The 26,470-nt window shown below is 41.3% G+C and overlaps 1 long non-coding RNA gene across 2 annotated transcripts in view; it reads left to right on the forward strand.

The window, feature by feature from the left end:
- Positions 1 to 17,266: 17,266 nt before the first annotated feature.
- Positions 17,267 to 26,470, forward strand: part of LOC105608837 (uncharacterized) — a 39,134-nt gene continuing 29,930 nt past the window's right edge. For both annotated transcript variants that reach the window (XR_009599302.1, XR_009599301.1), the window contains exon 1: positions 17,267 to 17,390. This is a non-coding gene — a long non-coding RNA (uncharacterized LOC105608837). The remainder of the gene's footprint in view (positions 17,391 to 26,470) is intronic.

The raw sequence follows: 26,470 nt of genomic DNA on the forward strand, positions 1-26,470 counted from the left end.
CAAAGTATTGGAGTTTTAGCTTCGACATCAGTCCTTCCAATGAATATTCAGGACTGATTTCCTATAGGATTGACTGGTTGGACCTCCTTGCAGTCCAAGGGACTCTCAAGAGTCTTCTCCAACACCACAGTTCAAAAGCATCAATTCTTTGGCACTCAGCTTTCTTTATAGTCCAACTCTCACATCCATACATGACTACTGGAAAAACCATAGCCTTGACTAGATGGACCTTTGTTGGCAGAGTAATGTTTCTGCTTTTTAATATGCTGTCTAGGTTGGTCATAACTTTTCTTTCAAGGAGCAAGCATCTTTGCATTTCATGGCTGAAGTCACCATCTGCAGTGATTTTGGAGTCCCCCAAAATAAAGTCTGTCACTATTTCCATTGTTTCCCAATCTATTTGCCATGAAATTATGGGACCAGATGTCATGATCTTAGCTTTCTGAATGTTGAGTTTTAAGCCAAATTTTTCACTGTACTCTTTCACTTTCATCAAGAGGCTCTTTAGTTCTTCTCCACTTTCTGCCATAAGGCTGGTGTCAGTTATTTATATTTCTGCCTGCAATCTTGATTTCAGCTTGTGCTTCATCCAACCCAGCGTTTTTCATGATGTACTCTGCATATAAGTTAAATAAGCAGGGTGACAATATACAGCCTTGATGAACTCCTTTCCTGATTTGGAACAGTCTGTTGCTCCATGTCCAGTTTTAACTGTTGCTTCTTGACCTGCATACAGATTTCTCAGGAAGCAGGTCAGGTGGGCTGGTATCTTAGTGGAGGTTTTAATTCTGTCCACTCCATCAACTGATTAACTTTTTAATGTAAAGGCTTAAATAAAGCAGATCCATGGTCACTATTTTGTGATTTCTGGTTAAACTTTGGCTTACCATCTCTGAGAATGAATGTTGGTCCTTTAGAGATGTGTGTGTGCATGCCAAGTCCCTTCACCTGTTCCCTGATTATCTGAAGGAAGGGAACTGTTTGCAGCTCCCATTAATAGGAAATTCTCAGAGAGAACCTGGGCATGACATCTCCACATCCATGCTAGGTTGCTTTGCATGATGGAAAATTCCACATGCCACACTGAACTGTCCAGCTGGAGCACCTGAATGTGAAAGTCGCTCAGTCATGTCTGACTCTTTGTAAACTCATGGACTCTGTGGTCCATGGAATTCTCCAGGCCAGAATACTGGAGTGGGTAGCCTGTCCCTTCTCCAGGGGAATCTTCCCAACCCAGGGATCAAACCCAGGTCTCCCACATTTTCAGGCAGATTCTTTACAAGCTGAACCATCAGGGAAACCCAAGAATACTGGAGTGGGTAGCCTATCCCTACTCCAGTGGATCTTCCTGACCCAGGAATTGAACTGGGGTCTCCTGCATTGCAGGTAGATTCTTTACCAGTTGAGCTACCAGGGAAGCCCAGAGCACTTCAGGGATTTATTTTAGATGGAGTGACTTGGGGGAAATGAACAGTGAGGAAAAGGGGGCAACCACTGTGGTTAAGAGTGGGGTTTGCCAAAGGTGATTTGTGAGGTGCAAAGAGGTTATACCAGATGGGTGCGGATAAGGCAACAGGATGAGAATTTGGGGAGGGTCCATCTAGAAACTTCTCAGGGCTGAACCTTGTTGGTTGTTTTGCCCTTGGACAAATTCTCTTAACTAAATGATTCGTCTCTTGGCCCAGTGCTTTCAGTGATCTCAACAGTTTGGATGAGACTGACTGACGCGTTACACAGCTCTGTGGGCTGGGCCTGTAGCAAACATGCGGGTGGAGAAGAAAAGAAATTGGCCTGTCTTGCCTGCTGGTCCCATGGAAAGAAGTGGCACGCTCCTTCAAAGGGGACTCTGACAGCAAGTTCTAGAGAACCCCCAGCTGCAAAATGAGTCATGCCAGATGCCAGAATTTAAGAGTGGGGAGGAGCAATTGCTGGGTGTATATAGTTGAGGAAAGATGAAATACAGCCCATTCCTGAACATACCAGAGGAAGGTGTCTCAGTGCAGAGAAGCAGAGAGGCAGCGGAGGTGGAGGGGTGAAGTTGACACAGATCACAGTGATTATACGGCTCTACCCGCCTGCTGGCATCACTTTCCACTCTTTGGACCACTGTCTGTGCCTTTGGCCAACAGTTTGAAAGTTTTACATCCTGATTTTCTGACAATATTTCAGTGGAATTTAGGGGACATCAAAGTGAATACAAGTTCACATCACTATATCCCATTCCAAATATCAGCAGGGAAAAAATCAGCAGAAACAAATTTTGTTCACACCTAACAGGTCTAAGTGGTTTGACGTGACCTCTTTCAGGTCGTCTTCCTCTTAGTGACTGAACTTCAGAGTTTCCCCTGCATTTTCCTAGGGTGGAGCATTGGTACACCCTGGCACAATGAACATGACGTTAACTGCTCTCATAACAGCAACCTGAGACATTGGTTTGCTGAAAAGCTGAAAAGCTTTCTTGGTGACTTGTATGGACCTGAACAAAAGCAGAATTGACACAGAGACTTTTTTTTTTCTCATGATTTATGATCTATCAAGGTCAATACTGAAGGAGGGCAGATAGACTGAATTGGAACTATGACTGGTTAGAGTTTTCTTATCTGCTGGAAGAGACTAATTTCTAGCTCATTCCTGCAACTGTTAGACTTTTCACTGAGAATGTGTGTGCATATGCTAACACGATGTGAAGAAAGACACTGTCTTGTTCATTGCTGTAACCATCGCATCTTAGTAGGGACACCCGGTTTGTCCTCAATAAAGGGAAAATATGGATAATATGGAGTTGACTTTGGTCATGTAGCATCTGAGTCACCCCAGGCGAATTACTCAACTTGTTAAACAAGAGAATAATGTCTATTTCACAAGAACCTCATAAGAACTAAGTGAAGTAATGGATGTGAAGGTACATATAGTTCTGAAGTGAAGGTATGCTGTAACTCTGAAGTGTCTCATAAATGTTTTGGTTGTTATTTGTGCAAATTGAATTAGATTTTTTTTTCCTGTGTACTTTAGGAGAAAACACTAATAATCTCACTAATTATCTGGTCTAGGTACTTTCTAAAGGATTATACAATAACATCTATTTAAGGGCATCTCAGCTAACTCAGTTGCCTGGGATCCAGATACTATTAGGCTTTAAGAAATTGTTTTTGAACACTTTTCTTGGTGAAAAAAATCCCCAAAATCAGAACAAGCGAAAACATTCACATTAAGTAGAGTAGGCCACACAAAGCAGGAAAGGCTCATAAATTTTATCTATTGGAGTCTCAGTCAGAGGATGCGCACTTCGGACCCCGTGATACACTGGTAATTTCATGGAAGAATTGATCTCATTAATTTCATTAAAGACATTTTCAGAAAACTTCTTACTAAACAGAGTTAATTGGCTTGAAGAAAACATGTTGAGGAGATATTTTGGAGGGAGAAGCATATTTGGTCATTGACAAAATATTTCCCATGCACAGACACTGATTTAGGGATTGCTAAAAACAATTGAAACACTTTGTTTTACCTTATTATGAACCAGGACATTGGAACTGTAGAAAACTCCATCAGCTGTTTACGGAGCTGGTGAACCATGGGCTGCCTGAGTCATGGACTCTCTCTGAGTGTGGCAGAATTTAAGACCATTGTTTCTGAACTCAATTTTGGCTTCTTTGTCAATTTTTCCCAATAAGTTCATATTCTCTTCAGGTCACACATATTTACCTGTTATTACATTGGTCATTTGACTGATTCAACTGAACAACTTGTGTTTGCTCATCTTATTCTGTTGTTTCTCAGGAGGGAGTTAGCTTTGTATCTTCCAGCAAACAAAGAAAAGATAAGCCTCTTTGTTAACACATTGATCTTCACAGGACAGCTAAACTGCCTGAAGCTCCGTTTGCTGCTGGAGAGGCGAAGCCTACCTTCCTTATGGGGCCTGAGACTTGTGGGGACAAAAGGTATTGCTATGAATCTGTCCCCAGCATTAGAGGAAACTTAGGGTGAACTAAGAACGAGCATGAATTCCAGAGTCTAGAAAAATGGTCTCAAGTTCCAGTTTGACATTTTTTCCTGGGTAAACATTGTGGCATTAACATTTGTCTTGATTGCAATAGACCCTTGAAATACTCAAGGGATAATCTTGAGGCATAGCAGGTTTAAATGAAAAAAGACTACTGGAGCACTTCTGAAAAGCTACACAGATAGGGAAGAGTTGTGAGAAAAGCAAACTCAAAAGGACATAGACATCCTTGCCAGTAATCCTGTCTCACTCATTGGTTCATCATTTGCTCCATGACCTCAGCCTCCAAGGGTGCATCAGCTTCACGTGAGTGCTTTAGACAAATGCCAAGTCCTAAATTTTTGGAGTTATTAGAAATAGCTGAAACTTCTAATGTTAAATCTTCAAATGAGAAGACTCTACTGTAATACTTATTTCATGTTTCATGTTTCTTGTAAACATGAAAAAATGTAATATAGGTAGATGAGTTAAAACATGATATGATTGATAAATATAGACTCTTTTCTTCCAAAATAACATTTGTTAGATGAATGAATTTGTAAGAGATCTACTTCTCTTCAAGTAGAAGTACTAAACATAGGTGACTCTTGGACATTTCTTGCTAGAATTCTCCAGGCCCATCTCCCTTTGGAAAATATTGTCTGAGTCAATTACTTGGCTCTATGGCCACATAAGGAGGAAGTTATGTCATGGTGGCTCATTCACTCCTCCTCCCTTCTCCCTCTTCTTCATTCCTTTCTGAGGTAGGATTTGTCCTCATCCACAAAAAGATCTTCATGACCCAGATAATCATGATGGTGTGAACACTCACCTAGAGCCAGATATCCTGGAATGGGAAGTCAAGTGGGCCTTAGGAAGCATCACTATGAACAAAGCTAGTGGAGGTGGTGGAAGTCCAGTTGAGCTATTTCAAATCCTGAAAGATGATGCTGTGGAAGTGCTGCACTCAATATGTCAGCAAATTTGGAAAACTCAGCAGTGGCCACAGGACTGGAAAAGGTCAATTTTCATTCCAATCCCAAAGAAAAGCAATGCCAAAGAATGCTCAAACTACCGCACAATTGCACTCATCTCACACGATAGTAAACTGATGCTCAAAATTCTCCAAGCCAGGCTTCAGCAATACGTGAACCGTGAACTTCCAGATGTTCAAGCTGGTTTTAGAAAAGGCAGAGGAACCAGAGATCAAATTGCCAACATTCACTGAATCATTGAAAAGGCAAGAGAGTTCCAGAAAAACATCTATGTCTGCTTTATTGACTATGCCAAAGCCTTTGACTGTGTGGATCACAATAAACTGTGGAAAATTCTGAAAGAGAGAGGAATACCAGACCACCTGACCTGTCTCTTGAGAAATCTGTATGCAGGTCAGGAAGTAACAGTTAGAACTGGACATGGAATAACAGACTGGTTCCAAATAGGAAAAGGAGTACGTCAAGGCTGTATATTGTCCCCCTGCTTATTTAACTTCTATGCAGAGTACATCATGAGAAACGCTGGGCTGGAAGAAGCACAAGCTGGAACCAAGATTTCCGGGAGAAATATCAATAACCTCAGATATGCAGATGACACCACCCTTATGGCAGAAAGTGAAGAAGAACCAAAGAGCCTCTTGATGAAAGTGAAAGAGGAGAGTGAAAAAGTTGGTTTAATGCTCAACATTCAGAAAACAAAGATCATGACATCTGGTCCAATCACTTTATGGCAAATAGATGGGGAAACAGTGGCTGACTTTATTTTGGGGGACTCCAAAATCACTGCAGATGGTGATTGCAGCCATGAGATTGAAAGACACTTACTCCTTGAAAGGAAAATTATGACCAACCTAGACAGTATATTAAAAAGCAGAGACATTAGTTTGTCAGCAAAGGTATGTCTAGTCAAGGCTATGGTTTTCCCAGTAGTCATGTATGGATGTGAGAGTTGGACTATAAAGAAAGCTGAGCACCAAAGAACTGATGCTTTTGAATTGTGGTGTTGGAGAAGACTCTTGAGAGTCCCTTAGTCTGCAAGGAGATCCAACCAGTCCATCCTAAAGGAGATCAGTCCTGGGTGTTCATTGGAAGGACTGATGTTGAAGCTGAAACTCCAATACTTTGGCCACCTGATGCAAAGAGCTGACTCATTTGAAAAGACCCCGATGTTGGGAAAGATTGAGGGCAGGAGAAGAAGGGGACGACAGAGGATGTGATGGTTGGATGGCATCACCGATTCAATGGACATGAGTTTGGGTCACCTCCAGAAGTTGATGATGGACAGGGAGGCCTGGCGTGCTGCTATTCATGATGTCACAAAGAGTCAGACACAACTGCACAACTGAACTGTACTGAACAGTATGTGTGGGAGGGAAAGGAGGTATTTTTAAAAAATTTTATTTCTTATTTTTGAATGAATTTGCTAAAAAATGGTTTTAATGTGGCTTAAAAAATGCATCACAGGATTAACATAAATCTCAGAATTCAATTCTAAATAAGAAAGAAAAGTTAAGAGACTCAACAATTGTATATTGGCCATGTTATGTTCCATGTGAGAAGTCATTCTTTGAGCAGGAAAGGCAAAGAGAAATTGTCTATGACAAATAATATGTATCCCATAATTTCCTTCACATACATATAACTTAAAACATTAAGAAATGGCTTCTAACATTTCTGGTTTAAGATGGCAAATGATGCATACACTTTCATTTTAACATCAACTGAAATAACAGTTCAGTTCAGTTCAGTCGCTCAGTCTTGTCTGACTCTTTGCAACCCCATGAATTGCAGCATGCCAGGCCTCCCTGTCCATCACCAACTCCCAGAGTTCATTCAAACTCATGTGCATCGAGTTGGTGATGCCACCCAGCCATCTCGTCCTCTGTCGTCCCCTTCTCCTCCTTCCCCCAATCCCTCCCATCATCAGGGTCTTTTCCAATGAGTCAACTCTTCACTTGAGGTGGCCAAAGTTTGGAGTTTGTGGAGACACACAAAAAAACATGTTACTAACATTAAAGAAAACCACACTGGGGATGAACAAATTCAACCAACAAATGATTTTATCAAGTTTCTGGGAGATTGGGAATGAACAAGAATGTCTTGGTAAGTGAAACAGGCTGGAAAAGTCATGGTTTTATAGACGGTAAGGAGCTACAAGGAGATAAGAGCTGATCTGCTCTGCAGAATCCCAGAGTCTCTGGCCTCAGGATAAACAGCAAGCAAGTGAAAACTCGAGTTGAAATCAAGGGATTCACGTGAGGTCTGTGATGAAATTGTGGCCACCAGTGGGTACCTCTCTCCTCCTTCCCCAAACCAATACATAGGCAGATGGCATACAGATGAAAGTCGCTCATTTGTGTCCGACTCTTTGCGACTCCATTGACTATACAGTCTGAGGAATTCTCCAGATCAGAATACTGGAGTGGGTAGCCTTTCCCTTCTCCAGGGGATCTTCCCAACCCAGGGACTGAACCCAGGTCTCCTGCACTGCATGTTATTTCTTTACCAGCTGAGCCACAAGGGAAGCCCAACTAAATAAACTGAACAACATTTGGGGAAAGAAGCGTAGCCTTGAATCACTTATGGACAAAATGTGGAAGCCTTTGCTGTGCTTGCAGGACAATATATAAGTAATAATAATTGTAAAATGTAAAAAAGTAAGCAAGCTGATGGGAGGAAGGACATGTAGAAAGAAAAGTAAGGCTGCTAATCGACTAATACCATTTACTAATTCACCCGACAAAAATTTACTGAGAACTGTTGGGTATAGGTTCTGTTCTAGGCACTTGGGAAACAGAAAGACAAACATCAGAGAACTCCTTACCTTCAGGGAGCTTCCCATACATTATGCCATTAGCATATGAGGCTGACACAGATCATCTCAAAGCTACTGGAATAAAAAAAAATAGAGATTTATATATATTATTAAAGATGTAAAGATAACTAACATCATAATAACATATATCGAGTAGAGATGAGTAAGTGGCCTGAATATAAGCTTTCATATACAGGGTTCAGTGTCTATGAATATACACTGAATATATGTATGAATCTACATAGTGCTTCCCAGGTGGCACTAGTGGTAAAGGGCCTGTCTGCCAAGGCAGGAAATGTCAGAGACTTGGGTTTGATCCCTGGATCAGGAAGATGCCCTTGGGCATGGCAACCCACTCCAGTATTCTTGCCTGGAGAATCCTATGGACAGAAGAGCCTGGCAGGCCACAGTCCACGGCGGTCACAGAGTCAGATAGGACTGAAGTGACTTAGTATGCACGCACACATACAGGATTCACGATACTATGTCTAAAGTAGATGAATCAAAACAGAGATAAAATCATAATGTCTAGAGGGAACCACCAAAACTAAAAACAGAAACCAGTGAAAAAGTATGCTCCTGGGGAGTGTGCCGAAGGTGAGAGAAGGATGAGCTTATTCTTTTTGCTTTCATCACAAGTCCTATTTGCTTTATTACCACATGCATGTATTATATTGATTAATATATGTTAAATGACTTCTAAGAACAGTTATTTATATAATCAAAGAATGAAATTCATTTTTCATCTACCAAGTGTCATGGGATTAAGCACACAATCATTAGAAATGAATTTTCCTTTCTGCATCACTTAGCAAGTAGTTAAAAATAGATACTGGTTCTTTGTCTTCGCCTGGCTCTAATGAATGGCAGGGCCCTTAAAACAGGTTTGCAAAGATAAGTGCTGAAAATGAAAGATAGCATGAAGTTTGCAGAGTACATTATTAGAACAGCTTGGGTTCTAAGTCCATTTGAACAAAACAAAGCTTTTTTCCCCCTATTGTTTGCCTTTGCTTAGCTAGCACTGTTTAGGAAAACAGAACGAACATTTATTAAATGCTTATTTTGTAGAAAATACCTTGCATATGATAAGTCACTTCATGCACTTAAAACCCTTGTGACATTGGTATTAGTGTCCACATTTGGTAAATGAGGAAATTGAAATTAGACACAGGGCAAAGAACGCTAATGGCAACCCAGTGTAAGCAGGGAGCTGTATCACCAGCCTAGGTTTGATTCCAAAATCTGTGCTCTTTCATTTAAAAAAATCTTTTTTATTTTATATTGAAGTCTAACTGACTAACAATATTGTAATCAGTTCAGTTCAGTTGCTCAGTCGTGTCCGACTCTTTACAATCTCATGGACTGTAGCATGCCAGGCTCCCCTGTCCATCACCAACGCCCAGAACTTGCTCAAATTCATGTCCATTGAGTTGAGATGCCATTCAACCATCTTATCCTCTGTCATCCCCTTCTCCTCCTGATGTCAATCTTTCCCAGCATCAGGGTCTTTTCCAGTGAGCCAGTTCTTCACATCAGGTGGCCAAAGTATTGGAGATTCAACTTCACCATCAGTCCTTCCAAAGAATATTCAGGACTGATTTCCTTTAGGATGGACTGGTTTGATTTCCCTGTAGTCGAAGGGATTCTCAAGAGTCTTCTCAAACACCACAGTTGAAAAGCATCAATTCTTCAGTGCTCAGCTTTTTTTTATAGTCTAACTCTCACATCCATACATGACCACCGGAAAAACCATAGCCTTGACTAGATGGAACTTTGCTGACAAAGTAATGTCTCTGCTTTTTAATATGCTGTCTAGGTTGGTCATAACTTTTCTTCCAAGGAGCAAGCATCTTTGCATTTCATGGCTGCAGTTAACATCTGCAGTGATTTTGGAGCCCCCCAAAATAAAGCCTGTATCTGTTTCCATTGTTTCCCAGCTATTTACCATGAAATGATGGGACCAGATGCCATGATTTTTGTTTTTTGAATGTTGCGTTTAAGCCAGTGTTTTCACTCTCCTCTTTCACTTTCATCAAGAGGCTTTTTAGTTCCTCTTCACTTTCTGCCATAAGGGTGGTGTCATCTGCATATCTGAGGTTATTGATATTTCTCCCGGCAATCTTGATTCCAGCTTGTGCTTCCTCCAGCCCAGTGTTTCTCATGATGTACTCTGCATAGAAGTTAAACAAGTAGGGTGACAATATATAGCCTTGATGTACTCCTTTCCCAATTTGGAACCAGTCCATTGTTTTATGTCCCAGTTCTAACTGTTGCTTCTTGACTCACATACAGATTTCTCAGGAGGCAGGTAAGGTGGTCTGGTATTCCCATCTCTTGAAGAATATTCCGTAGTTTGTTGTGATCCACATAGTCAAAGGCTTTGGCATAGTCAATAAAACAGAAGTAGATGTTTCTCTGGAACTCTCTTGCTTTTTGGATGATCCAACTGATGTTGGCAATTTAATGTCTGGTTTCTCTGTCTTTTCTAAATCCAGCTTTAACATCTGGAAGTTCATGGTTAATGTACTTTTGAAGCCTGACTTAGAGAATTTTGAGCATTTCTTTGCTAGCATGTGAGATGAATGCAATTGTGCAGTAGTTTGAACATTCTTTGGCATTGCCTTTCTTAGGGCTTCCCTGGTGGCGCAGAGGTTAAAGCATCTGCCTGCAATGTGGGAGACCTGGGTTCGATCCCTGGGTTGGGAAGATCCTCTGGAGAAGGAAATGGCAACCCACTCCAGTATTCTTGCCTGGAGAATCCCATGGACGGAGGAGCTTGGTGGGCTACAGTGCATGGGTCGCAAAGAGTCGGACATGACTGAGCCACTTCACTTCATTTCACTTCTTAGGGATTGGAATGAAAACTGGCCTTTTCCAGTCCTGTGGCCACTGCTGAGTTTTCCAAATTTGCTGGCATATTGAGTGCAGCACTTTCACAGCATCATCTTTCAGGATTTGAAACAGCTCAACTGGACTTCCATCACCTCCACTAACTTTGTTCATAGTGATGCTTCCTAAGGCCCACTTGACTTCCCATTCCAGGATATCTGGTTCTAGGTGAGTGATCACACCATCATGATTATCTGGGTCATGAAGATCTTTTTTGTATAGTTCTCCTGTGTATTCTTGCCACCTCTTCTTAACATCTTCTGCTTCTGTTAGATCCATACCATTTCTGTCCTTCTTTGAGCCTATCTTTACAGGAAATATTCCTTTGGTGTCTCTAATTTTCTCGAAGAGATCTCTAGTCTTTCCCATGCTACTGTTTTCCTCTATTTCTATGCATTGATCACTGAAGAAGGCTTTCTTATCTCTCCTTGCTATTCTTTGGAAGTCTGCATTCAAATGGGTATATCTTTCCTTTTCTCATTTGCCTTTTGCTTCTCTTCTTTTCTCAGCTATTTGTAAGGCCTCCTCTGACAACCATTTTGCCTTTTTGCCTTTCTTTTTCTTGGGGATGGTCTTGATTACTGCCTTCTGTACATTGTCATAAACCTCCATCCATAGTTCTTCAGACACTCTGTGTATCAGATCTAATCCCTTGAGTCTATTTGTCACTTCTACTGTATAATCGTAAGGGATTTGATTTAGGTCATACCTGAATGGTCTAGCTGTTTTTTCTACTTTCTTCAGTGTGCTGACAGTTTCGGGTGAACAGCAAAGGAACTCAGCCATATACATGCATGTATCATTCTCCCCAGACTCACCTTCTTCTTTGGTTTCCCACTCCATACTTTCTTAAAAAAGACCAAATTTTAGTAAAATTGCATTACCAGTTATATTTCCATTAAAAGTCAATATTTTCTATAATGTGAATTTCTACAAATACCCTATTTTTTCTAGGTACCTAAGGCATTTAGCTAGTAGTAAATATTTCAGCATTAAATTAATAATAAAGGTACATGACTATATTTTCCAATGTTTGAACAAAGGAAATCCTTGGAAATTTTATTTTCACTCTCCACCAATAATGTCCTTTCATTCCCTATGCTGTATTTAAAAATATTTCTCAATGGTAGTTTATTCCTGGATAACTCTTTTCATCCATCTAATGACCAACTTTGTACATATATCATTTATGTTGCTATTATCTGCTGGAATAAGGTAAGCAGCCTCATAGCTGCTGAGATTATGACTTAAGCCCACTAAGTTATCAAAAAAGATATACCCTGGTAGCACATTAAGGACATACAGATTCAGGGGAAATGGTAGTAATAAAACTAACAAAAATAAACAAGCTATTGTTTGGGGTACTTATTAGATGCCAGATGTTTTGCATACATCATCTCATTTAATCCTCTTTGTAGATCTGTGGGGCAGATATTATGATCAGTATTTTATAAATGGAAACTGTAACCCAGACTTTCAGCAACTTGCTCAAACTTGTAGCAAACCAAGGAACTGGAATTTGAACACTAGGTTTAAGAGTATGCTTGTCATGTTTCTGAAGTTGCCTGATGCAAAAATAGTTTTACAAGTTCTCATGCTGTCCTTGGGAGACAAGAGGGACTGTTGAATAGTTGGACGAAACTTGAACTGTTGCTGTGATGTGTATTTGCCTCTATTAGTGCCTCTTTGGAGAGAGACAGGTTCCACGTGGAGTACCAAGAGAAACGTTTAAATCTTGTTTGGTTCCATGTTTTTATTAATGGATTATAGACGTTCATGCCATGCTGCTGCTACCACTGATTATTATTATTAGTGCAGGATGTGCAAAGATGGCAAGAGGAGGGGGAGATTGAGAATGAAAACCTTAAAAAAAATTTAACAGGTGACAGCAATAATCTGACTCCAACAAAACGAAATCAAATAAGAATAAAATCATAACTGTGCTTTTGTCAGAAAAGTTATGTTTATGAGTACAAGGGTGGAAAGATGTGGCTTAGTAGGAACCATGAAAAAAAAATCAGCTGTCTTTTCAGCTTAAAGGCTTCATTACCATCTTTAAAATTATAGTTTCCAAAGACTCTTCTCCAGCCCAAATCTCTACATAGCTCCAGTCTTCTATTCAATAACTCAACCAATTTCTCTTGGAGCTGGATATCTGAAAGACTCCTCATTCTTAGCTTGTCCAAGATTGAACTCAAAGCATCCTTTTCAAGCTAGGTCCTCTTCCAATACTCTCAATCAGCAAATATTCCTACTCTCTCTGCTGTTAGTCAACCTGGCATCATCACTGGTCCCTCTTTCTCCCTCTTCCCCATCTTTAACTCCTCTCCAGACTTCACTCATTTTAACTCCTAAAATCTCAGAATCTGTCACTCAATCATCTCCACCACTATCTTCTTAGTCCATAGGGTCATCATTTCTCACTATTGGTATATTCCATCTTGTCTCGCTGCTTATTCTCTGGCTCTCTTCACCCCATGTAACACACCAGCCTTAGTAATTGTTTTATAATGCAAATATGCTTGAGTCATATACACATCTACCCCCAGATTAGGTGCTTCTAATACAAATAAAAAGCACGTCTGTATATGTCTCCTGAGGCTTGTCTCAGCAATCTCCTCCTTGTTCTCTATATCCCAGTCATATGGGCTTTCCTTCAGTTCCTTGAACACACTGTGAACCTGCTGTACAGCACAGAAAACTCTACTTAGTGCCATATGGCAACCTAAATGGGAAGGAAATCTTTAAAAAGAGAGGATATATGTATACATATAGCTGATTCGCTTTGCTGTAGAGCAGAAGCTAACACAACATTGTAAAGCAGCTATTCTTCAATAAATTTTAAGTTTAAAAATCAGTTCCTTCCTAAGGATCTTCATTTGGTGATGGAGGAGAGACCAACAAATAAAACATAAAGGATGTTCATTGCTGTTAGGCATTATGGAGAAAAGTACATCAGAGAGTGTAGACAGTACCTATGTGTACACGAGTACAGGTTATTTTAAATAGTTGGGAAGGAAGTGATTCAGTAACATTTGAACTAGAGAGTGAAACTTGCATGTCCCTAAAGGCAGACTGCTCCAGGAAGAGAGAAGAGTAAGGGCAAAAGCCTGGAGATAGAAGCATGTTTGCCATGTTTAAAGAACAGAATGAAGGTCAGGGTGTTTGGAGCAAAGTAAATGGAAATGCAAATAATAGGAGATGAAGACAGAGAGGGGTTGGGTGAAGCAGGACCTGAAAGGTCAATGTGAGAACTTTGGCTTTCAGTCTGAGTCAGTGGAGAATAATTATGCAATTTGAACAAAGGACGTGATCTGACATACGTTTCAAAAGATTGCCCTGGCTACTGTGTGGGCAGTAAACACTCTGTATGGATGAGAGTCAGGGAATAGAGCAGAGATAGCAGTTACAAACTTGTCTGTGCTAATCCAGATAAGATATGATGGTGCTTTGATCAAGGTAATAACAGTAAAAGTGAAGGGAGTGGTCAGAGTCTGGATATTTTTGAAGGAAAGATGACAGAATACATTGACAGATTGCATATGAGTTTATAGGAGAAAGGAAAAACTATCAAAGATTACATTAAGGTTAATGGCATAACTAGAAGACTAGCATCACCATTTACTGAGATGGGCAAGTCCATGAGAGAAGCAGATCTGAGTGGAAAGATCCATCTAGACATGTCAGCTTTAAGATGCCTAGCACATATCCAAATGGAGTTAGTAGTTGGTCGGATGTAAGAACCTACAGTTTGGGGAAGAAGTCTGAGTGGGGTGACCAGCCATCCTGGTTTGCCTGAGATTGAGGAGGTTCCTGGGACATGGGACTTCAGGTGCTTAAACCAAGAAAGTCCTGGGAAAACTGGGATAAATTGGCTATCCTAGGTCTGGACTATAGATATGCATGTGTGAGCTTTCAGTATATAAAAGCCACTTGAGAGATTGGATTATATTGTCCAGAGAGAAAATGAACCAAAGAAGAAATGTCCAAGGTGACCTGAGCATTTAGAGTGAGGAAGTTGAGAAGGGATCGACAGAAGACAATGAGAAGGAGAGCCCAGTAAAGCAGGAGGAAAACCAGGGAAGTATAATGTTCTGGAAGTCAAGTGATGAATATATTTCAAGTAAAAAGTAGTGATCAAGTGTGCCAAAGACAAGTCAAATGAGATGAGGGCTATGACTGATCAGTGGATTGAGAATCTGGGCAGTTACTGGAGATCTTGAAAAGGACTATTACCATGGAACCGTGGGGGGCAAAACTTTGATTGGACTGGGTGCAGGGTAAAGGGTGGGGTGGGATGAAGATGTTGGAGGAAGTTTAAAGGTTAAAAAAAAAAAAGAGGCAGGTGAGCCAGAGGCTGTTTGGAAGAAGGTAATGGGTTGTATTAAAAGACGCTTACTCCTGGAAGGAAAGTTATGACCAACCTAGGTAGCATATTAAAAAGCAGAGATATTACTTTGCCCACAAAGGTCCATCTAGTCAAGGCTATGGTTTTCCAGTGGTCATGTATGGATGTGAGAGTTGGACTGTGAAGAAAGCTGAGTGCCGAAGAATTGATGCTTTTGAACTGTGGTTTTTGGAGAAGAGTCTTGAGAGTCCCTTGGACTGCAAGAAGATCCAACCAGTCCATCCTAAAGGAGATCAGTCCTGGGTGTTCATTGGAAGGACTGATGTTGAAGCTGAAACCCCAATACTTTGGCCACCTGATGTGAAGAGCTGACTCATTTGAGAAGACCCTGATGCTGGGAAAGATTGAGGGCAGGAGGAGAAGGGGACGACAGAGGATGGGATGGTTGGATGGCATCACTGACTCAATGGACATGAGTTTGGGTCACCTCCAGGAGTTGGTGATGGACAGGGAGGCCTGGCGTGCTGTGGTTCATGGGGTCGCAAAGAGTCGGACACGACTGAGGGACTGAACTGAACTGAACTGAACTGAATGGGTTGTATAGTCTGCTGACAAGGGATTTCAAAGGTGGAGCCTGGAAGCTGGGGGGCAGGAATCAGGAGTGAGAGAGAAAAAGACAAAAGAGAATCAAGGAGGACACATTTCCTACCTCCATACACAGAGAGATAGAAGAGCCACCACCAGAGAGGGCTATGGGAAAAGCAGATTCCTTAAGGGAGTGGGAGATTTGGGGTAGAACACAAAGGCAATAGGAACAGTCATGGAAATTTTGAAGATATTGGGGATTTTTAAAGTGTATATATTTATTTACTTCAAGCTGGATTTAGAAAAGGCAGAGGAACAAGAGATCAAATTGCCAACATCCACTGGATCATCAAAAAAGCAAGAGAGTTCCAGAAAAACATCTACTTCTGCTTTACTGACTATGCCAAAGCCTTTGACTGTGTGGATCACAACAAACTGTGGAAAATTCCTCATACCAGACCACCTTACCTGCCTCCTGAGAAATCTGTATGCAGGTCAAGAAGCAACAGTTAGAACTGGACGTGGAACAACAGACTGGTTCCAAATAGGGAAAGGAGTACGTCAAGACTGTATATTGTCACCCTGCTTATTCAACTTCTATGCAGAGTACATCATGAGAAATGCTGGGCTGGAGGAAGCACAAGCTGGAATCAAGACTGCCAGGAGAAATATCAATAACCTCAGATACGCAGATGACACCACCCTTATGACAGAAAGTGAAGAGGAATTAAAGAGCTTCTTGATGAAAGTGAAAGAGGACAGTGAAAAAGTTGGCTTAAAGCTCAACATTCAGGAAACTAAGATCATGGCATCTGGTCCCATCACTTCATGGCAGATAGATCAGGAAATAATGGAAACAGTGACAGACTATTTTTTTGGTCTCCAAAATCACTGCAGATGGTGACTGCAGCCATGAAATTCAAAGATGCTTGCTCCTTGGAAGAAAGTTATGACCAACCTAGATAGCGCATTCAAAAGCAGAGACATTATTTTGTCAACAAAGGTCCATGCAGTCAAAGCTATGGTTTTTCCAGTGGTCATGTATGGATGTGAGAGTTGGACTATAAAGAAAGCTGAGCACTGAAGAATTTGCTTTTGAACAGTGGTGTTGGAGAAAACTCTTGAGAGTCCCTTGGACTGCAAGGAGATCCAACCAGTCCATCCTAAAGGAAGTCAGTCCTGAATATTCATTGGAAGGACTGATGCTGAAGCTGAAATTCCAACACTTTGGCCACCTGATGCGAAGAACTGACTCATGTGAAAAGACCCTGATTCTGGGAAATATTGAAGGCAGGAGAAGAAGAGGACAACAGAGGATGAGATGGTTGGACAGTATGACTGTCTCCATGGACATGGGTTTGTGTAGGCTCTGGGAGTTGGTGATGGACAGGCAGGCCTGTGGTGCTGCAGTCCATGGGGTCACAAAGAGTCCGACAGGACTGAGTGACTGAGCTGGACTGAATTTATTTATCTGGGGTGTTAATAATATTGGACTGTGTATTCATGAGGGGACAGCAGAAGAGTTTGAGGAGTAGGAGGTGGGGTGGGGGCTGGAACCTTTTGGGGTTAGGGTTTGTGTTTGTGGATCTCCTGAAACCAGGACCTTTTGTGCTGACTACAGTAAACAGGGATAAAGTGCAAATAGTGATAGAAAGACTATTAGCCTCTCTTGGGAGGAAGCTATGGAGCGCCCTCTTTTTCCCTGCCACTGAAGGACAAAGCGCAAGGGAAGGCTGTGAGATGGGAGTATAGGTGGTCCTGGGCCACCATTAGGTGAGTAATGAACGGTACTTTCATGAGTGTGATTACTGGCTTAGTGCCTGTCTCCCCCATTAGATGCTAAACTATATGAAGGCAGGCGGCTGTTTTTGCTTTTAGTCTTTTATATTCTCTGGTTCCTTTTATATAGAGTGCTTGGTATATAATAGAAGTTCTTGGTATATAATAACAGAATTGAAGCTTTAATTGACAGAAAAGTCATTATGAGCTGTGTGATGAGGCTGCTAATAAAAAGAGATGATTTTCAGAGAGGAGAGGGTGATCATTTCCCTCCTGGAAAGAGAGATCATTTATTGGACTATATGACACATTCCACTCATTTCTTGCTGCAACACTATAAGAAGGGTGTAGTAAGCTGCTTTGAAAAGCTGGAGCAGTATCTCGGGCCATTTTTGCTGCCAGAAAAAGAGAAAACAGTATGATCTCAAACTACCTCCAAGTACTGAGGGATTGATTGTTAATATATTTGTAGAAATAAGGTAATACCGATTTCATGGAAACATAGGAATGGCACTCTAAGTGGTCCTCATGGAGGCGAAACACACTTGGGAACTGGGTTATTTTGTGGCTTCCTCAGTGGGAAAGACAGAGCCAATTCTCCATCATAACAGTGACTCAGCTTTTTGACTGTTGTACTACTCTTGTCAACACCAATCAACTGTTACCTCTAACCCTGTTCTTTTTTCTACTTCATACAAGCCCAGAGTTTCTGCTTATTCACTGTTTCTACTTCATTACTCAGAAATGACACCACCCTTATGGCAGAAAGCGAAGAAGAACTAAAGAGCCTCTTGATGAAAGTGAAAGAGGACAGTGAAAAAGTTGGCTTAAAACTCAGCATTCAGAAAATTAAGATCATGGCATCTGGTCCCATCACTTCATGGCAAATAGATGGGGAAACAATGGAAATGGTGACAGACTTTATTTTGGGGGGCTCCAAAATCACTGCAGATGGTAACTGCAGCCATGAAATTCAAAGACACTTGCTCCTTGAAAGAAAAGTTATGACCAACCTAGACAACATATTAAAAAGCAGAAACATTACATTACCAGCAAAGGTCCGTCTAGTCTAGGCTATGGTTTTTCCAGTGGTCATGTATGGATGTGAGAATTGGACTATAAAGAAAGCTGCGCGCTGAAGAAAGCTGCGATGCTTTCGAACTGTGGTGTTGGAGAAAAGTCTTGAGAGTCCCTTGGACTGCAAGGAGATTCAACCAGTCCATCCTAAAGGAAATCAGTCCTGAATATTCATTGGAAGGACTGATGCTGAAGCTGAAACTCCAATCCTTTGGCCACCTGATGCGAAGAACTGACTCGTTGGAAAAGACCCTGATGCTGGGAAAGATTAAAGGAGGGAGGAGAAGGGCACAACAGAGGATGTGATGGTTGGATGGCATCACCAACACATTGGGCATGAGTTTGGGTAAAATCCGGGAGTTTGTGATGGACAGGAAGCCTGGTGTGCTGCGGTCCATGGGGTCACAAAGAGGTGGACACGACTGAACAACTGAACTGAACTGACCCTGAACCTCTTAGGCTGGTCTTCCTTAGCTTCCCCTATCATATCTGTCGATATATTCAGTAACCACTTTGCACCCTTCTCTCAATATTTCAAGTTCCCCAAGTTATTTTCAGTGTCTGTGACCTTAAGAAGATGCTTCTCATCTGTTTTCTGTCTTCCCAGAGCTGTTACAGGCCATAGTTTCTGATTTGATAGCAGCTGACTCATCATTCCCCTCTCTAAAACCCTCGAAAAAACCAGTTAGACACGGGAGCATCCTTTTTCATATCAGTCTCTCCTGGCCTTTCAGACTTCATTTAAATCTGTCAAGATGTCCATGAAGATCTCAATATTTCCTTTTAGGAAGTTTTTCTCATTCTCCAGGATAATTAGCCTAGTTTCTTTAAATTGTTTTCCTTCCAATTTTATTGAGATATCATTGACATACAGCACTGTATATTTAGGGTGTAGAGCACAATGATTTGGCTTATATATACCACGAAATGATTAACACTGTAGAATAGTGAGTACTCATCATCTCAAATAGATTCAAAAGAAAAGAAAAAGAAAAAAATATCTTTTCCTTGTGATAAGAACTCTGGATTTACACTCTTAACTCTCATATATAACATGAAACATCTTCCTCAATTTTGTTTCCAGTCTTCTTCTCTTCCTGTTTTGATAATAAGGTGTAAACATGTTCCTATTTGATTGCCTAAACAAGTCTGACTTCTAGAGGCAGAGAATGTCATGCATGAGTTTTTCATTGCCTTCTTAGCTTTAGGGTTTGTCTTGATTGGGTTCTATTATTTCTCTACTTCAGCTGAAGATCTATATGTATATCCAAAGGACTTATTGGACAGCACCAACTTAGTGCCCTATGGGAAGTTCACAGAAGCTTATTTCACTTAGCATAATGTCCTCAAGATTCCTTAATATTACTGCATATTTTAGAATTTCCTTCTTTTTAAAGGCTCGATATAGTTCTGTTGTATATTTATACCACGTTTCTTGTCCATTCCTCTGTGGACGGGCATTTAGGTTGTTTCCACACATTGGCTACTGTGACTAGAGCTGCAGCGAACACGGGTGTGCTAATGTGTCTTTGAGATTCTGATTTCAAATAGTGCATGATTCCACCTACATGACAGATCTAAAATAGTAAGATTCACAAACTGAAAGAGCGAATTTAGTGATTGCCAGGGACTAGAGACAAGAGGAGGTAGGAAATTACTATGCAACAAGCATAAAGTTTCAGTTGAGCAAGATGATTTAAGTTCTTGGACAACGTTGTACAAATAAGTCAACAATACTGTATTTTACATTAAAAAAGTTACGAGCTGAATTGTGTTCTAAGTATTCTTAACACAATAAAAATAAAAAATATAAATATAAATACAAACAAATCTTCCCCTTAATATCCTAACATGTTTCTACTTCAGCTAAATTTACCACCACCTACCCAGGAGCTAAAGGTCCCTGGCCCTCACTCGACATATTTTATTAGTTAGCTGATCTTAAATACTTCACAAATATGCCTCTTCTCCTCCATTCCCATTGCCAGCCCTCCAGTTCAGGTCCCCATCACCACTCACATGAACCAATATAGTGATTTCTTGCCAGAAATCCTATATTGACTCTTCACCCCATCCAATCCTCTCCCCACCTCCACCCGAGTGAAGATGATCTTTCTAGAGTTTAAATCTATTTATTCACTTCCTGGATTAATACCTTTCAATAGGTATCTATGACCCTCTGGGTAAAGTTAAAAAGCTTCTATCATGGCGTATGAACCCCTTCATGAATTAGTCTCTGCTGCCTTCTCTGGTCTCATTTCCCCAATCCTATTCCATTCCATTGTACCGTCGTTGCATTAAGAACAAACTATTAGCAGATACACAAATTTGCCAGCTTCTTTCATATCTCCCTGTGTTGGCAATATTGTTACAACTGCCATTTTCCCCTTTTCTCTGGCAAAGTCCTGTTCTTCTATCTTGACAGCTCATAAATGTTTCCTTCCTCTGCCTTGGATGTGGATGCTGCTGCTGCTGCTGCTGCTAAGTCGCTTCAGTTGTGTCTGACTCTGTGCAACCCCATAGACGGCAGCCCACCAGGCTCCCCCGTCCCTGGGATTCTCCAGGCAAGAACACTGGAGTGGATTACCATTTCCTTCTCCAAGGCATGAAAGTGAAGTCGCTCAGTCGTGTCCGACTCTTTGCGACCCCATGGACTGCAGCCCACCAGGCTCCTCCTTCCATGGGATTTTCCAGGCAAGAGTACTGGAGTGGGGTGGGATGTTGATGAGCCTCTTTTAATTCCTTGCTTAGCACTTTCATTACACTTGTTACACTGTCGTACAGTGACTAGTTTTCATGTCTATTTCCATATGAGACTGAGAGTGCCTGAGGGCAAGATCTGTATCTCATTATCCTTGTGTCTCCTGTATCTAGCAGAGCATCTGACCCATTCAAGGTCCTCGGTGAATAGTTGAAAAGTAAATGAGACTCCTCTGTATTTCCTAATTTCTTCCTATCAGAATTTCTTAAACAGTAAAAGGAAGCGGAGGTTATAGACAAATTCATTTAGATTGGGAAAGGTGAAGAGAGCTGACATGATAGGGTATGACTTTAGCAAATAAAATACTTGTGAGGCTCAAGATTATGAGCATGAGAGTTTCATCTGGCTGTTTCAGTAGGAAGTATGCATGTTACCAAATGCCCCAAACAGAGAAGTTAGCAAATTTCAGGGAAGGAAAGAAGTGGCAATGAAACATGGTTCAAAATCCTCATGTACCCCCTGCCTGGGGCTCTTTGTCAGGAGCCCTGCAGTCTTCATCAGGAGCTGGAGTGCACCCGGTCATGTGACGATGATAGAACTAGTGCCGTGGCTACTTTAAGCAAATCTTAAGCTTTCTTCCTTAAAGGTCATGCAGTTAAAGACAAGTGCTTACTCTTCCTGTCTTACTATTTACATTGGAATGAATGCAAAATAATTTTCAGGCAACAGCTGTTAATCATTACAGAGAAAGCATTTTATGGCTGCCTGGCTAGACCATTTTTATGTTTGAGATGATGATGTGTTGGTTGACAGCTTTTTTCTCTACTTCACCAATTTTACTTTTCTTGCCTTTGCTTACATTCATTTCCATCACAGACACCACACCTGTCCTACTAACCCATCACATGACCCTTTCTTGTTAACTAAAAGCTCCACCAAGTCAATTCAGACTCTGATCTTTGGTCTCTGAGCTGTTGACTAGTCTGTCATCGGTTGCCCAGGACATAGCAAGTCAGTCTGAAATCTGGAAAATAAAGCACAGCCTATCAAACAGTATATTTTCTTTCATTTTCAGATTCTCTGGAGGGTCTTGAGAATAAATTGGGTGGGCACATGTCGTTAAAAGGACTCAATTTGTATGTGTGCTGGTGTGCCCTGTATTATTTTCAGAAGGAATAAAGAAAATGTTCAGGTGCCACATTTGGTGAGGCAACATATTAAGCATGTCCATATATATTAACTTATTCAAGCTTCATAAGAAATCAGTAAGGCATTATTTTCATATTTTATGGTTATAGAAAAAAGTCAACTCAAGTCACATAGCAAGTAAATGGCAGAATAGGGAGATGAACCTGGACTGGTTTCTGTCAAAGCCCATGCCTCTTGCAATATCTGTAGCAAGCTGTGAGTTCATGGTTATTTACACCAGGAAGAAAGATATCTGGAGATGTGGCTACCATATCCTCAGCCCTTGTGCCTGTCTTTTTTCTCAACCTTTAGTTTATTGTTCATCATCAGAAAATGCCATCTCCCCTGACGCTTTGGCATTTGACAGCCCGTCTTCTGCCCCTTTCATTTTCTGGTTACTTCAGACTTTAACTCCAAGAAGAAAGGAATGTTTAATAGTGTCATGCATGGTGCATACTCGGTCGCTCAGTCATGTTGAACTCTTTGCGACCCCATGGATGGTAGCCTGCAAGGCTCTTCTCTCCATGGAATTTTGCAGGCAAGAATGATGGAGTGGGTTTTCACGTCTTCCTCCAGGGGATCATCCTGACCCAGGGATCGAACCTGAATCTCTTGCGTCTCTTGCATTGGCAGGCAGATTTTTTACCTCTGAGCCACTTGAGAACCCCTCAATAGTGTTATAGTGTCAGATAACAGAACTTAGATTCACTGTAGGCTCTCCTCCTTCTTAAAGGCATGAATTTGGATAAATGATCAAGCTCCTCAGGACTCAGTTCCCTTATAATAAGTAGATTGGATGAGTCTAAGTTTGCTCCCTGCTTAGTTAATGTTTAACCCTAATTGTGAGTTCATGAAATTTTCACATTAGGGTGTAAATATTATTTAAACTCTCATTCAAGGAAACTAAAACTAAAAACTCTCATTGAGGAAATTGAGGCTCTGGGAGACTGAGTGAATTGTCCAGGGGCCCAGAACTAATAGGTGGTTGACCTTAAATTGGAATCAATCTTTTTCTTAATTTTTCAATGTAAATTTTATTTTTTAACTGGAGTGTAATTATGTTTACAATGTTGTGTCAGTTTCTGCTGTACAAGGAAGTGAATCAGCTATGCATGTGGAGGTGATCAGTCAGTAAGCCAAGTCCGGCTCTTTGGAACCCCATGGACTGTAGCCTGCCAGGCCCCTTTTTTCATGGGATTCTCCAGGCAAGAATACTAGAGTGGGTCGCCATGCCCTCCTCCAGGGGATCTCCCTGACCCAGGGATGGAACCTGCGTCTCTTACGTCTCCTGCATTGGCAGGCAGGTTCTTACCACTAGCACCACCTGGGAGGCCCAAATCAGCAATATGTATACATATATCTGGGCTTCCTCGGTGGCTCAGATAGTAAAGAATCTGCCTGCAAGGCAGGAGACCAGGATTCAATCTCTGGGTGGGGAAGATCCCCTGGAGAAGGCAAAGGCAGCCAACTTCAGTATTCTTGCCTGAGAAATCCCATGGACAGAGGAGCCTGCCTGCTACACTCCATAGGGTCACCAAGAGTCAGACACCACTGAGCAACTAACACACATACATATATCCCCTCCCTCTTGAACCTCCCTCCCAAACCCCACCCCATCCCACCCAGCTAGGTCATCACAGAGCACCAAGCTGAACTCCCTGTGTTCTACAGCAGGTTCCCACCAGCTACCTATTTTGTACATGGTAGAGTACCTATGGGGGCTTCCTGGGTGGTTCAGACGGTAAAGAATCTGCCTGCAATGCAGGAGACCCGGGCTTGATCCCTGGGTCAGGAAGGTCCTCTGGAGAAGGGAATGGCTACCCACTCCAGTCTTCTTGCCTGGAGAATTCCACGGACAGAGGAACCTGGCAGACTACGGTCCCTGGAGTCGCAAAGAGTCAGACATGACTGAGCGACTAACTCTCAGCGCATGTAGTCGGCCTAATCTCCCAGTTTGTCCTGCCCTTCCCTTCCCCTCCACATCTACATGTCTTGTTTTCTACGTCTGCGTCTCTCAAGTCAAATCTTAACAGAGCACACAGATTCTTCATGAGCTTGGCCTGTCTACCTCTCTAGACCTAACTCTCACAGTCTGCTTTATATTCTAGTAGCTGATGTGTGTGTAGATGCTCTAAGCAAATCATGGATGGGATGTACACAGAATTTAACTTGTCTTCCACCTCTCTGGGCCCTTGCTGACATTCATATACTTCCTCTGCGGTGCATCTTTACTTCCTCTCACCACTGGGCTAATTCCTATTTTTTCCTCCACAGTTTAGTTCATGTATCTTCTCTCTTACAGAAATTTTTTCAAATATTCTGGTTGGGGTAAATGCTCTCCTTCCTTGCTCTCACAGCGCAGCAGGCAAACTTTCATCTTCAAATCGACTGCATTAAAAAAAAAAAAAACAACTATATATGAGTTATTCTGTCTCCTCCATAAGCTTTTGGCAAGAATGCACCTTGTCCTGTTCATCTTTGTGCTCAATAAATATTACTTGAACTCAACTGAATGGAGTGATGCCAATCACCAGACTTTGCCCTTGCATTTCTGAGTTATTTTCGGAATATGATTATATTTACACTCTCACATTGTGGACAGGGAAGTGAAGCCTGTGTAACTGAGAACAGAACCTCAAAATTCTGCTCATGATCAGGCTTTTAAGAAGAGTAATTATGTGCACATTTTCCTAATGCCTTCACTTCCCTTTCGCAGCTCTGTTCTCTCCAATCTACCATAACTCTAGCTGTCCTGGCTAAGATCTCAGTGGTGACCCCATTGCAAAATTCTCCCCTTACTTGACTTCCTGTGTGATCACTTTCTCTATCTGAAATTCTCTTTTTCTTGGCTTCTGTGATACACAACTTACTGTAACACACACACAGTCCACTGTTTTTTCTACCCCATCATGACAACCTTTTTCATTCACCTTTGATAGAGCTTCCTCCTCTGCTTAGCAACTGGAGCTTTTCAAAGATCAGTCTTGGAGCCTGTTTCTTTCTTACCTCACATTCTTTTCCCATGAGCTCTCATTCACTTCCACAGCTTATAAATAATACTGTGTATTCACCATGACTTGGAGGTTGCATTCGCCAACACAGATCTCCCTTCTGAGCTACAAAACTGTACGTACATTTATTTGCTATCTCCTCTTGGTTACCTGTCTTGCATTTTATCCCTTAAACCTATTCTTCATTTAGTATTTTCAGTCTTCCCATCTCCCATGCTTCAAGATGCTGATATGACCTTTGACTGTTATCTCCTTGATAAGCATCTTGTACCTTCCAGATGAATCTTGAATCTGGTTCCGTCTCGATGTACCCACAGCTACTCCTCTGTCTCAACTGTCATCATCTTTTGCCTAAACTACAGCAGTAGCCTCCCCAACTGGACCTTTACTTTCATCCACATCTGCCATAATCATGTTTTTCTCATCTCTTCTAATTCTTTCTATTTATAGACGTGTAGAGTTGTCTTTTAAAAATAAACTTTTAATCATAGCCTATTTCTAAACTTTACAGTATTTACCATTTATCTTAGGATAAAATAGAAAATCCTTGAGATAGTTTATAAGGCACTGTACAATCTGGCTCTCACCTTTCCATTTCTCAAAAAAGCTCCATTTTGGCTTTAATCACAATCATAACTATCTCGTTATTCATGTGTCCCTGTGTTCATTTTTATTTTTAAATTATTTCCTTCCACCCTAGAAGGTAAATTCTGAGATCAGTGACCATGTCTGTGCTGTTGTTTGGCAAATCACAGAAACCCAGAACAATTCTTGGTGTGCAGAAGACGGACAAAAAATATGTACTGAATAAATGAAGGAATAAAATAATTAGTGAAACTTTATTGTGTATTGAGAATAAGTCATCCTTTAGAGTTGGAGAAGGAAATGGCAACCCACTCCAGTGTTCTTGCCTGGAGAATCCCAGGGATGGGGGAGCCTGGTGGGCTGCCGTCTATGGGGTCGCACATAGTCGGACACGACTGAAGCGACTTAGCAGCAGCAGCAGCATCCTTTAGGGGCCCCTTCTGGGAAATTCTCGCCGTTCAAGAATCCTTAAAAAAGTCTTATTTTTAAGAATTAAATCCAGCCACGTCATA

Source organism: Ovis aries, chromosome 2 (assembly GCF_016772045.2).
Source record: "Ovis aries strain OAR_USU_Benz2616 breed Rambouillet chromosome 2, ARS-UI_Ramb_v3.0, whole genome shotgun sequence".
NCBI lineage: Eukaryota > Metazoa > Chordata > Mammalia > Artiodactyla > Bovidae > Ovis > Ovis aries.